The sequence below is a fragment of the Rhinopithecus roxellana genome, chromosome 1, assembly GCF_007565055.1.
Source record: "Rhinopithecus roxellana isolate Shanxi Qingling chromosome 1, ASM756505v1, whole genome shotgun sequence".
Lineage (NCBI taxonomy): Eukaryota > Metazoa > Chordata > Mammalia > Primates > Cercopithecidae > Rhinopithecus > Rhinopithecus roxellana.
In genome coordinates, this window is record NC_044549.1 from 9434115 (window position 1) to 9447787 (window position 13673).

The 13673-nt window shown below is 35.3% G+C and overlaps 1 protein-coding gene across 2 annotated transcripts in view; it reads left to right on the top strand.

The window, feature by feature from the left end:
- Positions 1 to 13673, top strand: part of CADM2 (cell adhesion molecule 2) — a 1116362-nt gene that overhangs the window by 75409 nt on the left and 1027280 nt on the right. The gene's annotated exons all lie outside the window — the stretch shown is intronic.

Consider the following 13673-nt stretch of genomic DNA (forward strand, 5'->3'; position numbering starts at 1 on the left):
TGATCTGCCCGCCTTGGCCTCCCGAAGTACTGGGATTACAGGCATGAGGCACTGTGCCCAGCTGATAAAAACCATTTTAACTAAGGTGAAATGGTATCTTGTTGCAGTTTTAATTTGCATTTTTCTAATGATCAGTGATTTTTCTTCTACCTTTTCTTCAGACCTTTTCTTCTACCTGTTTGCCACTTGCATGCCTTCTTTTGATAATTGTCTATTCATATTTTTGCCCATTTTTAAATCCGATTATTAGATTTGTTTCCTACAGCATTGTTTGAGCTCCTTATATATTCCGGTTATGAATGCATTGTCTGATGGCTAGATTGCAAATATTTTCTCCCATTCCGTGGGCTGTCTTTTCAGTTTGTTGACTGTTTCCTTTGCTGTGCAGAAGTTTTTTGGCTTGATATAATCCCGTTTGTCCATTTTTGCTTTGGTTTCCTGTGTTGTGGATTCTTCCTCAAGAAATGTTTGCTTAGTCCACTGTCCTGGAGAGTTTTCCCCAAAGTTTTCGTGTAGTAGTTTCGTAGCTTGAATCTTAGATGTAAGTGTTTAATCCATTCTCGTTTGATTTTTGTATATGGGGGGACGTAGGACTATAGTTTCATTCTTCTGCATGTGGATATCCGTTTTTCCAGCACAATGTATTGAAGAGACTGTCCTTTCCCCCAAGGTAAAGGTGCATGTTCTGTGCACCTTTGTCAAAAATGAGTTCTCTGTAGATGTATAGATTGGCTTCAGTTTCTCTGTTCTGTTCCACTGGGCCTATGTGTCTGTTTCTATGCCAGTCTTTGATCATTACTTTTATGTAATCTACTTCTTAAATAGTAATTGTAACTCTTTATGCTTTTCTTCTAAAAATGTTTTTCAGGAAAATATATATTCATTGCTTTAAGCAATCTAAAGTTATAGAATAATAATCGTCACTGCTATTTCATCTGCCTGTATCATACAAAGCACAGTGCTAAGCATTCTTCTTCACACGTATTATCCATTACATTAACATTAACGACTAGGTATCACTATCCCTAATTTAAAAATGATGCAAAAAGAGAAATGCCCCTTGAAGTAAAGGACGTATAAGAATGTTAGGTTTTGGTTGTCATACATTATTTCTTACCTATGCTTGGTTTTTGTTTGCTTGTTTGTTGTTTTTCATTCTGTTTGATTCTGAGTATTTCCTTCTGCTGTTCTGAAGCACGGTTCACGTCTCCAGCATAATGTGCAGCATTTCTCAAAATAATCTGGAGACGAGCATTGGGATTTAAACTAGAGATACATGTGAGAAAAATCATTATTAGAAAGAATGTTTTAAAATAAACAAGATAAATTTTAAATAATTATAATCAATTGATTCAGGAGTAAAGAGAAAAAAATAAGGATTTTGGAGCTATTGACAACTGTGAATTTGTAATGAACTTTTCTACCCACTTGGGAGACTAGGATAGTTTCTAAAAGCCATTTGGGTTCTGTTGACTATTAGGTTGGTACAAAAATAATTGCAGTTTTTGCCATCACTTTTAGTAGCAAAAAAAAAAAATGTTATCCTTCAAGCTAGAAGTAATTGTATTATATCCCGTTTTCTTTATAATTGCTTTTAATGGCAAAAACCACAATTACTTTTGTACCAACCTAATAGTTTAGTTATTTCCCTTATAACAACATTTTAAAAGATTCTTTAATCTTAGGGGTAAGTAATTTAAGAAAAACTGAACCCACCCTGTAAAATTGACTATGATGTTTCTGGTAAAACTACAATACAGGACTGCTATTAAGATAGTATTGTGGCCAGGCGCTGTGGCTCATGCCTGTAATCCCAGCACTTTGGGAGGCTGAGGCAGGTGGATCCCCTGAGGTCAGGAGCTCTAGGCTAGCCTGACCAATATGGTGAAACCCTGTCTCTACAATAAAAAAACAACAACAACCTAAGAAACAACAACAAAAAAAAATTAGCTGGGCGTGGTGGCGGGCAGCTGTAATCCCAGCTACTCTGGAGGCTGAGGCAGGAGAATCACTTGAACCTGGGAGGCGGAGGTTGCAGTGAGCCAAGATCGCGCCATTGCACTCCAGCCTGGGCAACAAGAGTGAAACTCCATCTCACACACACACACACACAAAGATATGATTCTGCTTTACTGTCATTGTAGTGTTGACTGTAGCCAAGAGTAGTTATAGTGATACATATGAATGGTGCCTGTGAGCCATCTTTGTCGTATTTCCCTGCTAGTGCTTCTCATTTTTTCTCCTTTATGCAGTGGACATGTAGATTTGCTGGATCAAAGCCAATGTGTTACATCTGCAGGGACACTCACTATTTATATGTGTGGTTGCCCATAGTTCTCTCCTGAAAGTACAAGCTCTAGGCCTGGATTAGAGATCACTAACTGTATGTTGCTCTTGCCTTTTCTATTTCTGTTCTTAGTTGCTTTGTACAAAAAAAACCCAAAAAACCTTTTTTATTCCTATTCAGGTACCGTAGGAGATGCAATGATCTTTTGTTACCATTTTCAAATGATCTCTGCAATGCCTTCTATCTTTACAGCAGCATGGAGGGTGGGAGTCTCCATTCTGTTTCTTTAAAAGAACATCAGCCGGCCTCACTGTGTGGTAGACTTTTCTCTCCTACTAAGAAGGGCTTTTCTTTATGTTGGTCCCCTTTATCTTATTGCATTATATATGCCTTGGGACAGAGTCTTGCCTAAAAACTTGGCTACTTAATAATTTAAAATACAAATCTACATGCACTCTCTGCATATAAGAATGTCGTCCTTCAAGCTACAGGTGAATATTTTATCCTCTTTCTTTTTAATTTCTGTCCCTTTCTTGGTTCTTTCTTTTCAATCTCCTTTCTTCTTTAACTTTTTCTTTCTCAATTTCATCACATTTTTAAATTACAAATGTATTTACCAGGCTAATATTAGCCTTACTGGTGGCCTGAAAATTCAAATAAAAAAAAAAAAATGTTACTGAGTTCTTAGTTGGACATTAAAGTGAGGAATAGAAAAAGCTTTTTAAAATAAGCAAAGTAAAAATACCAATGCCTGGTATAGTCTGTGGTCTTTTCTTAGTACTTAGTTAAGTGATGATACCATAATTTCCTTAACTTCCTCTAAATTTTTGAAAATTCAGTTCAATTTCATTTTCACAAATTTTAAGCATGTGTGCCAAGCAGCAAAAGGAGCAGCATGTGATCATCATTTTGTGAGACCTGAGGCAAATTTCTTCACAGTGGTTTCTTCACACATAAAGTAAAGGACACTTATGCATACTACAGACTGTTCAGTGAAAATTAAATAAGAAAATATCTAATCTGTGTATAGTTAGCTTAGTTTGCATCCCAGAAAATAACAAGCACTCAATACATAGGTAGTTTGGCTTACTTCATTGTGTTTTATAACTGTTTTATGCTACGGGTCTCAAGGGACAAGTGGCTAGCACTGTGTTTAAGAATTACCAAATGCGCCTGTTTCAAGCTGTAAACTGCTTAGATCTGATGTGTGACCTAGGCATCTATATTTTTTATATCAAGCCCAATAGGTGGCTTTGATGCTGATGAAAGGACGGGTTTCCGTGATTAGGAGCAGAGACATGAGATTTATACATTCCTGAACTCAATATAGTCTTTGACATTTACTAACACGTTGCCTAGATTTAGTTATTTAAACATTTTAAGCTGATTTTAGTGGGGATAAATGAAAGATCGACTTAGCATATAGTAAATAATCAGCAAATCAGGCAATTATAATCTAGTGAGAATATTTTCACATAAAAAATTACGTGATGACCTCCCCAGAGTTGACTATGATGCCAAGATAAAAGAAAAAATAATCTTCCAACTTGGAATTATCTACATTATAAATAAATGCAAAGGTAACAACTTTTTCACCCCCTTGTCATTGTAAATCCATACTGAATGGAGGAGTTTGTATCAAAGATGTGCTTCTAAAATTAATTTTTAAACTCCTTCATCATTTTATATACTTACGTTGTTTTCATTATTTTCATAGAAACACACACACAGAGAGAGAGAGAGAGAGACAGAGAGAGAGAAGAGAGGAAGAGTAAGGCCAAGAAATGGTGAAACCTCTGCCTCCAGGTTCAAGCAATTCTCCTGGATCAGCCCCCTGAGTAGCTGGGATTACAGGTGCACGCCACCACGCCCGGCTATGTTTGTATTTTTAGTAGAGACGGGACTTCTCCATGTTGGTCAGGCTGGTCTCAGACTCCTCACCTCAGGTGATCCACCCTCCTCAGCCTCCCAAAGTGCTGGGCCCCACCGCGCCTGGCTGTAATAAGATTCTTAATACAGGAGAAAACAGATCGTGTCCAGTCAGAGAATCTTTTTCTGTGATTTCTAAGATCATGGGTTTTTTGTGTGTGTGTGTGGCTTAAGCTGATTATTAGTGAGAAGACAGTCTAAGTACCTTAGTTCGTTCTTACAATTCACCCTCCACCTTATAGTTCCAGTAATTCAGTTTCAGCTTTTCCAAATAATTCAAGTATTGGATACATGTTCTTAAAGCTGTGGTATACCGATAAAGACAAATGCATTTTACCAGTATTTTAAAGACATACAACATACAAATGTTAGTTTTTACTGTCCCCTGCCTTCCTCTTAATCTATCTATGCTTCCTTTTTAGTCCCATCTATACTATCTATCTTGAAAGAAAATTACAAAGGCAAGTAGCAAATAATGAGACCAGTCAGGGAGTGTGTTCTCTCTGTAATGTTGCCAGCATCTGGTTAATTTAAATACTGAAAGACAACTACCTTGTCCTCCACACTCAACATCAAAAAGCGCAGTGAGCTCCTATTACTTGCTACTACTTGTCTTAACTGCGTAGCAATAACAGTGCGGGAGAAAAAAAAATGGCTTTGCCCAGCAATAGTTTCAGCAGCCAAAAGTTAATACTTCCTTTATACTTAATAAAAAGCAAAGGCTTCAAACCTTAGGCTGATTTCAGTAAGACCAAACCTTCAGGCAGTATGACTGTAGTTCTAACATTCTTGGTTCATTGAGGGTAAAATTCCATGAGTTTTCACAGAATGAGAAATATAAGCACACAAATATTGAGTATTCTGAGCCTACTAATAAACCTAAAAGTAAAAGAACACTTTGTGCAAAGATTTTGAAAAATACAAAGGATAGATGGCCTCTGTGTAGTTAAAATAACCTTTTAGGTTTTCGTTATTTCCAAACATTGACTCTAGATTCGAGAAACTGAAACTAAACCTATAAAGGCCTTGGACCAATGCAGATTTCAGGCTCATAAGCTGATCAGAAAATTAAATATTCCGTACTTGGAAGATCCTCTAAATAATTTATTTGTTCCTTGCCTTTGTTAGCATGTTTGTGTATTTGTTTGTTTTAATCAACAAGTCTATCTTTGTTCCACTGCTGCTGTTACCTGCAACTGAAGTGATAGAAACTCATTAATGCAGATTAGTGTCTGAAAGTGAGCAACACTTATAGATTGCAATTCTTGTTTTCCTTTTCCAAAGATTCTCTTGGGTGAAAAAAAAAAAAAGCCAAGGGGCTAGTTGCTAGAGGGGAATTAAGCCATCTCAAACAAACAAACAATAGGTTTAATCCTTTTTTACTCTGGTGTTTATAAAAGAGCAGATTACCCATGGTTGGAATAGACATTCTGCTACTTTGCATTCTGATTATGGTAGCTAATGGCAAAAACACAAGCACAGACCCGAAACTTAATAATAATGCATATTTTAATTCTTTCAGAAACAAAATGATAAATTTTCACTACATTCAGCACTTTAATCTCTGCCGAGATGGTATACTTGAGACCCAGAAGAAAGAATACGTAAATCAGAATGTATGTGAGGGTGGTCTTTATTACATGAACAGTTTATTACATGATATAAGAAATAATATTACAGGAGTTTGACATGAAGTCAAACTCATCGCACAATATCAGATTTAAATATAGTATCATATTTTAATCTATTTTTGCCTTTGTCAAATTGACAGTCATCTTTTTCTTGTAATTAAGTATCAGTTTGGACCCTTAGGCCTCTGAGACAAATTGGTTGTATTCTTATATGTTAAACACTGACTTAATTCAGTTCAATCTTTTAATTCTTCTTCCTTTAATTACTTAGTAGCTAAAACTAATAACTGGTTTTGTTTCTTTAAACTTATTGTGTAGTCTTGCCAAAGCAAATTGCTATATCTGATTTCATGTGAACGCCAAGTTGCTTAGCAACTTAAATCTGCCTTATATTTCATCTTTTTGCTTCCTCTTTAATCTCTAAATTTTTATCAGGGTGTAATTTTAGGCATATATCTATATTTATACAGATTTTTTAAAAAATTCACACAGTGAACAGTTTGTTCTCCATTGAATTTGTAGTTGTGTGTTTGCATGGAGAGGGGGGCAAAGGACAGATGCAGTAAGAATAGAAGAAAGACAGAAGGGGGAGTCTGAAGAGGAAAGGGAAGTGAATGAGAGAATGCATTTATAATATCCTATTCTTGTATCTTTCATGCTCTTAAATGTTAACGACTTTTCTACCTTTATATGTGGTGCACATGTTCTGTTTTGTCTTCCAGGTACCAAGGCTCTTGTTTCTAACCTCAAGGAGTGGGGATTTAGTCATCTATACTAGTTCCTGCACAATTTCATGCATAATTGGCATTCAGGCTCAGAAGACTCTTAAACCGGATCCGATTCAGAGCCTTGTGTGGTTTTATCCCCAGAGAGAAATTATCCCTTTGGGAGGTTTGTCATTTTTGTCAGGAAGAAAATGGTGTTACTATTTCCTACTTTCATTGTGTCATGGCAGACAGGCAGTGACTTTTCAGCCAGGTCCATAAGCTAATTGTAGAAATGATGGGAAGTGTCAGAATGTAAAGAAAAAAAAATGTCTTAGAGTAAGTGACAGTTGTCACTTTGCTTATTTTCTGCTATTTGCTGTAATAGGCACCAAACTATAAAGGAACATTTGAAGGAGAAAAAAAGATTTGTTTCACACATGCATAATATTGAACACAAATGAGCTTTAAATATTGGTGTACATTCCTTCAGAATGTAATTACCCTACATTACCCTATCAGTCACTCTTCTTCATCAGGGGCCAAAAATAATTTCTCCAACGTCTCTCCGTTCTTGCGTACCCACTCTCATCAATGCATACTCAGGGGTGTGTTGCTTACAAATCAGGAAAACAAAGGGCAACAGGGAGAGTGAGCGCCCATTAATTTTGTGCTTTCTTTTTGAGAACAACAGCTTCAACCCAGCTATTAGTCGTCTTGAGCATGAAAGCAATCTTCAAACTTGAAACAGAATTGCTGGTTTCAACGTTATGTTTTTATTTTTATGTTTTAGACTGGGGATCACATTTAAATAAGGCTATTTCAATGCTTGTTTAATGAATGCTAAATTAATTATAGTTTCCTTTTATGGAAGTTTGAGGGGTTTTTTGATATCCTTATTTTTTTTTTCCACTCTGTTTTTTTCTTTGTGTGTGTGTGTGTGTGTGTGTGTGTGTGTGTGTTTTCATTTCTTTTTAGATGCTCTGCAATATATGACTAAGGCTTTTTTGACCGGATTTCATTTCTTTTCCATGTCTATCATGCAAAATTTCAAAGGAACAATTTATTATCTATTTTTTTTTTAAATAAATAGCATTGAAAGCGGCTCTATGTGCATTACAGCAGAACAGTTTTGAACGGCTTAAACTCCACCTAGTTGAACAACTGCATATGGATAGTCGCAGTCTCAGTTCTCTTCCAAACAACTTTCCAGGTGATTTAAGTGAGGAATTCTAAAATGTTATATGGAGAAGGGTCAAGATCACCTCTACCATCTTTTTAGTTCTTAATTGGGATCTTGGGTTGAGTCTAAGAACCTAATTGTCACAGACAGATTAATAGGCGGTAAACATACAAATGTTATTAATTTGTTACATGTACATAGGGATCCACACAGACAGTGAATACCTAAAGAAATAACCAAAGCAGAAATCTATTATACCTTTTAGAAAAGAAATGATGCATACAGGAAGAAATGACAACAAAAAGGCGTTTGATCTAGGGGTAGTCAATCATGGAGAAGTCCCTGGGAGATATTAGGTGCGGGTGAAGCAGTGGAAGATAAGGGTTATTTTAGTAACTTTATTTGTACAGATTCATTGCAACATCACTTCCAAGTCTTTAATGATAAAAATTATTTTCTCATGCTCATGCAGGGAAGGTACATTTAAAAGAAATTTTATGGCTTGCTACAGGTAGGAAGGGGCTGGTCAGATACCCCTTTCTGCAACTATGTCTCAAGTCTCTTCAGCTTGAAATAATCAATATGCCAAATATGGGGATGTTATAGGGTGCCATGTCCCTAACTTCTTCAGATGTGTGAGTGCATACATGACCACAAACATGTCTGTTAGGCTGGGTGCAAGGGCTCATGCCTGTAATCCAAGCTCTTTAAGAGGCTGAGGCAGGAGGATCGCTTGAGGCCAGGAGTTTGAGACCACCATCGACAACTTAGTGAGGCCCATGTCTCAAAAACAAAAACAAAAACAAAAATGAACAAAACAAACAAACAAACAAAAGAAACAAACAAAACTAGGGTTGGTATACTCCTAACTACTCAGGAGGCTGAGGTCAGAGGATTTCTTGAGCCTTGGAATTTGAGATTGCAGTGAACAATGATTGCCCTACTACCACTCAAATCTGAGTGACAGAGTGAGAGCTTTTCTCAAAATAAATAAATAAATAAAAAGTCTGACAACTTCAGGCACCTTATGTTTCTCTCTAAGTCCCCATTACCATCCTCCTTTTCTGGTCAAATTTACAATTATCCTTGCCTGGGGTATACAAAGCCACTTAGAAGAAACCATACTTTTGCTGCTATCTATCATATAAAATTCAATATCCATGCAATAGAAGTATATATGAATGCTACCAATCTTCTAATTTTTGAGTACCAGAAAAAAAGCTCCTATCATAAATAGGCGGAATACTTTCTCCACAACATTATGCCATACTATGTACCTGGGCCTCTAAATCTCCTTGTGATCACTCACAATGTGAACACACAGTTGTTCAGCAGGGTTTGTGAAGTATCCTTCAGAATCCTCGTGACCTAAGTAGGGAAAGGAACTAGATCATCCAACCACCTTACTTCACCTTAGCTTATTGCCAACTAAAACATCTGTCCTTCCACCTAATACTGCACATTATCCTGTGCCTATGAATAGATTCTACAAGTTGTGCATTTCATATGGGTGAGAAGAAGGATGTTTCCTATTAGGAGCAGTTGGCCAAAACCGTACTGAATACAAAGTCATATCTATTCAGTAGTAAAAGAACCCCTACCCCCTACCATAAAAAAAAAAAAAAAGACCTAGGAAATGTGAGATTTAAAATGCAATCCTCAAAGCAGTTTGGCTTTTCTGCCAGGTGATGATTTGTTATAGCACTGAATGATGAAACTTGCTTTTCGTAGAGAATTTTGGGTCAGTTGGAAGGTTCTGCTCTCTCTGCATTTTGAAGGGATACATTCCAGAAGAAATTAGCTGGGGTTGGTGTACCAACTTTGTAAAATTGCTTCCTCTCAGGAATGAGGATATCCTTTGATATAGATTACATTTCCTTCTTGTACTTTCTGCCAAGTCTTTTCTGGGCTAAGATATTGTACACTGTTTTTACCTTTTAGGAATGAATTACCAACCAGACAGACATGGTTCCAGGAAAGTCAGTTGCCAAGAAAAAAAACAGTGAAATTCTTGGGTGGATATTTGGCATCCAAGCTAAGAGCATCCCATTTATAAAAAAGTTTTAGTGTCTTTTTCTTTCTTTCTTTCTTTTTGGAAGAGTCTCAACTGATAGAGAGCCAGCTAGTGAATGGATATGGATTAGAAAAAATCATTCCTCAAACTGATATGTTTCCAACATTCTTCAAAATTGGTCCCATACAAAGAATGTCCTTTGGTTGATGATAGCTGTCACTGGATACAGAGCCTGGCACACCCTACTTCTACACGACCAGGTGTTCATGAGACATTGCTTTAAAAAGCCACTTCATCTTTGACTGTTAGCCTGGATGATTTATAGTTGGTTTCCAGAAGCCCATTTCTTTATCACACATGTGATGTTGTCATTCTCTGTATCTTTCAAATATTTATTCTGATATCTTGGCTTGCTTTAATTGTCTTACTTTAACTCATTAGACACTAGGGGAAATCCAGAAGCTGAATATGCTATTAATGTGGCACAAGATTTATTTCAGTTTTGGAATTATTGTTTCTTTCTAGAAAACTGTGATAGACCTAACCTGGTAATTCTGTGTCATATATGAGTTACATAAAATATAAATGTAACAGTAGAAAACAGAGTGTTCTAATCATACAACTCTTTAAAATATGTCCAGTTTTTTGTCTAGCTCATTTACATATTTTCTTCTTTGTTCTCATGCATTTTGATATAGATGTATTTTATTTTACAATGTGGGCTATGTATAAGACAATCTATTCTAGTGTAGGAAAAATTATTAGTAATGGTATTTCTTTTTATTTTAATACTACTATCTCATGGTTCAATAGATTTTATGTATATTTTATAACGTTCCAAATGAATGAATTAGGCAGTATATGTGTATATTTCACAGATAAAACTATGCATGCGTGAGGAGGATGTGTAGACTTTTTTTTTTTTTTTTTTGCTGTGAATGTGCAATCAAATAAAGGTAGGAAACAAAATTCATGACATCTTTTAGAGCTGTTTCACTCAGGAGTATGTTGACAAATATTCAACACTCCCCGGATGTAAGCAGATATGTGATACCAGTTTCCTGGAACATGACTTGAATATTTCCTCTTAAAAACTATACATTGGAAAAAGGTTCATATGATTTAACTAAAAAAAACACATTCCATAATCTCTTTTATATTTTTGGTATTGGTCTACTCAGCAGCATCCCTAAGTAGACATCTTAGGAACATTGGATAGTGTCTTTTCTAGTTGAAAGAACATCCCAAAACATTGAAAAGTGGGTTAATAGAGGAAGCCAATACAGGTGGTTATGTTAATTAAAACTGTATTATCTGCTTTTTGATTGTAAGTAGCGGTTTATGCACTGAGAAACTTGCAAACAATGTGTACAAATCCCATTCCTGAGAGGTCTAATTATTTTTAAGGAAGTTTAATAATTCTGACTACACTGTCAGTTATAAGTCATACTCATTCAATCGGCCTCTGGTGGTGATTTGTTTAAAATAGCCAAAGGACCTTATCATGTTGCATTATTCCAAAATGCATACAAAGATTCAGTGAACCAAATCTTTACTTCTCCTTCAGCTGCCATATTCCCAAATCCTTTACAATTTTCTTTTCTTTTCTTTTTTTTTTAAGCATCAGATCCATTAATTCATTGTGGCCCCAGGCATGGAATTAAACTACCATTTCCACAACCAACAGCAAAAACCCATGGGGTCAATTATAGTTATTGGTTTGTTTTGGTGATTGCATCTTATAAAGTGTAAAACACAGTATACCGGTTGCCAATACTAAGTTATAATGATATTTTTTGACATGTAAGCATCAACTAATTAGTAGAAAAATGCAAATTTGCCTTATCTCTAAAGAATAAATCAAAGGATGATTTTACTAAGAACTATAATTTTAGAATAACATCTTAAAATCCTCGTGTTATATGACAATTAAAAATGACTAAATATAATTTAGAAAAATTATGAAATTAATATAAATCTCTTTTGCAATTCCATTTACCTAGAGTAATTCTCATGGACAGACTAATGTTTATAAAATGCTTTCAAAGGATTACCTCACAAAGCATTAAATCATGAAAATATATCTTTTCAAATACTATTCATTACATGTAAAGACTGTTGTTACATTAGCATAAATAGTGGTGAGAGTATACTCTTACAGTGATCAATACGCATCATACATATAGGTAAGAATTTTTTATGACTCCAGAAATATTTTACCAAGTTTCCAAAATAATAAACAATAGCTTAGCATTTCCTAAAACATAAGACATAAAAGGTTCTGCAGATATATTTTTATAAGATGGAATCTATTAAATCAAGGTATGTAATATGCAACATGACAAGTGACTTTGAAAAAGATTTTGCAACATATTTCATAAGTTAACTTTTCTTTTTATACCACATTCCCTTGTGCAAGAAACCCCATCCAAATTTCTGTCATCATATTCCTTGGCTCCAGCCCTTTTTTCTTTATATCTGTCACCAGAGACACTGCATTTGCTTCTGTTGTAGAGCAACAACACCCTTGCTGGTCACTCTCACACCACATTTTTGTCCTTGATGACCTACCAATTCTTTATACTCAGAGCACACGGTATAGTGCAAATCCTGACGGTGGGTTCTACAATGATGGTAACAGATTATAAAGCCTTTCCAACAATGGAAATTACAGTAAGGAGGTCCCCAAGGCTATTTTTAATTTGTCGATTATCTTTCCTATAATGGGAACTTCTCATATAAATTTACATATTGTTTACTAAAAAATAGAAACAAAATTAAGGAGCAGAACCTGCAGTGTGTGATGGGAGAGAAGATCACAAAAGGGAGTAAATTTATTTAATACACACTGTATGCTGGAAACAAGGATAACATCATTACATGAAGTGTATCTTTAACTTTCACAAATGGTTTTATAACTAATATTTATTTTATGCATAAGAAAGTGAGGCTAAGTAGCTTGGTAAAGATTAGAAGATACTTTATCCCATGGTCTACTTGAACTCCTATATCCAATTCTTATAAACTAGCTTACATAAAGTCACTCATAACTCGGCCATGACCACTTTTGAATAATCAAGAATATGACATACAAATTAAATCTTGAGAAATGTAAGAATTTACATTTCTTCTCATCAAACAAAGCAGAAGACTTTCTGCATTTGCTGCTGATATATTGTTTTTGTGATGTCCAAGATTTCTGTAGAGTGACAGTAATAACACAAGTCTGAAATTGAAGTCCCAACTTTTAATTAATGTATATATACTATACAGAAACCTATGGGATCCATAATATGCTCGGCATCATGTTCTCTATTTTCAAGGAACAGAAAAATTAAGCTCCAAATACTTTTTTTTCCAAGGAACTCCCAACTTATTGGAGTAATAGTTCAGATTCATCATGTTAAGTGCCAAGATGATGTATGGAAAAAAAGATGATTGGTTCACAAATAAAGTAGTACATTATGTTATAGATAGTAGGAGAGTGATTTGTTTTGTTTTATGTAATAGACACACTTTGACATTGTCTTAAAGAATGAATAAGAGTTACTAGACAAAAGGGATAGAGGAAGGTATTCCAGACAGATGTGTTCAAATTTGAGAGACAGCATAAAGTGACTAAAACTATACTTATCTGTGCATGGAATATAAGTATAAAAATGGACAAGGGAAATTTTCCTTGAGCTCATGTCCCATGGTGAGGAGTTTGGACACTAGAAGCAGAGATAAAATGATTATAGCTGTAACCAAGAAAGACTGTTGAGGCAGCAGAGATAAAATATCATAAAGGAGAAGTCAGTTTGATTAATAATCAAGCCTAGGTACCCTTAGGACTTAAATTAGGACAATTTCAGCAAGAAGTGAGAAGCAAAACTCAAACATTATCACGATAAACTTAGGATGTGTAATTGAGAGAACGTGGTGA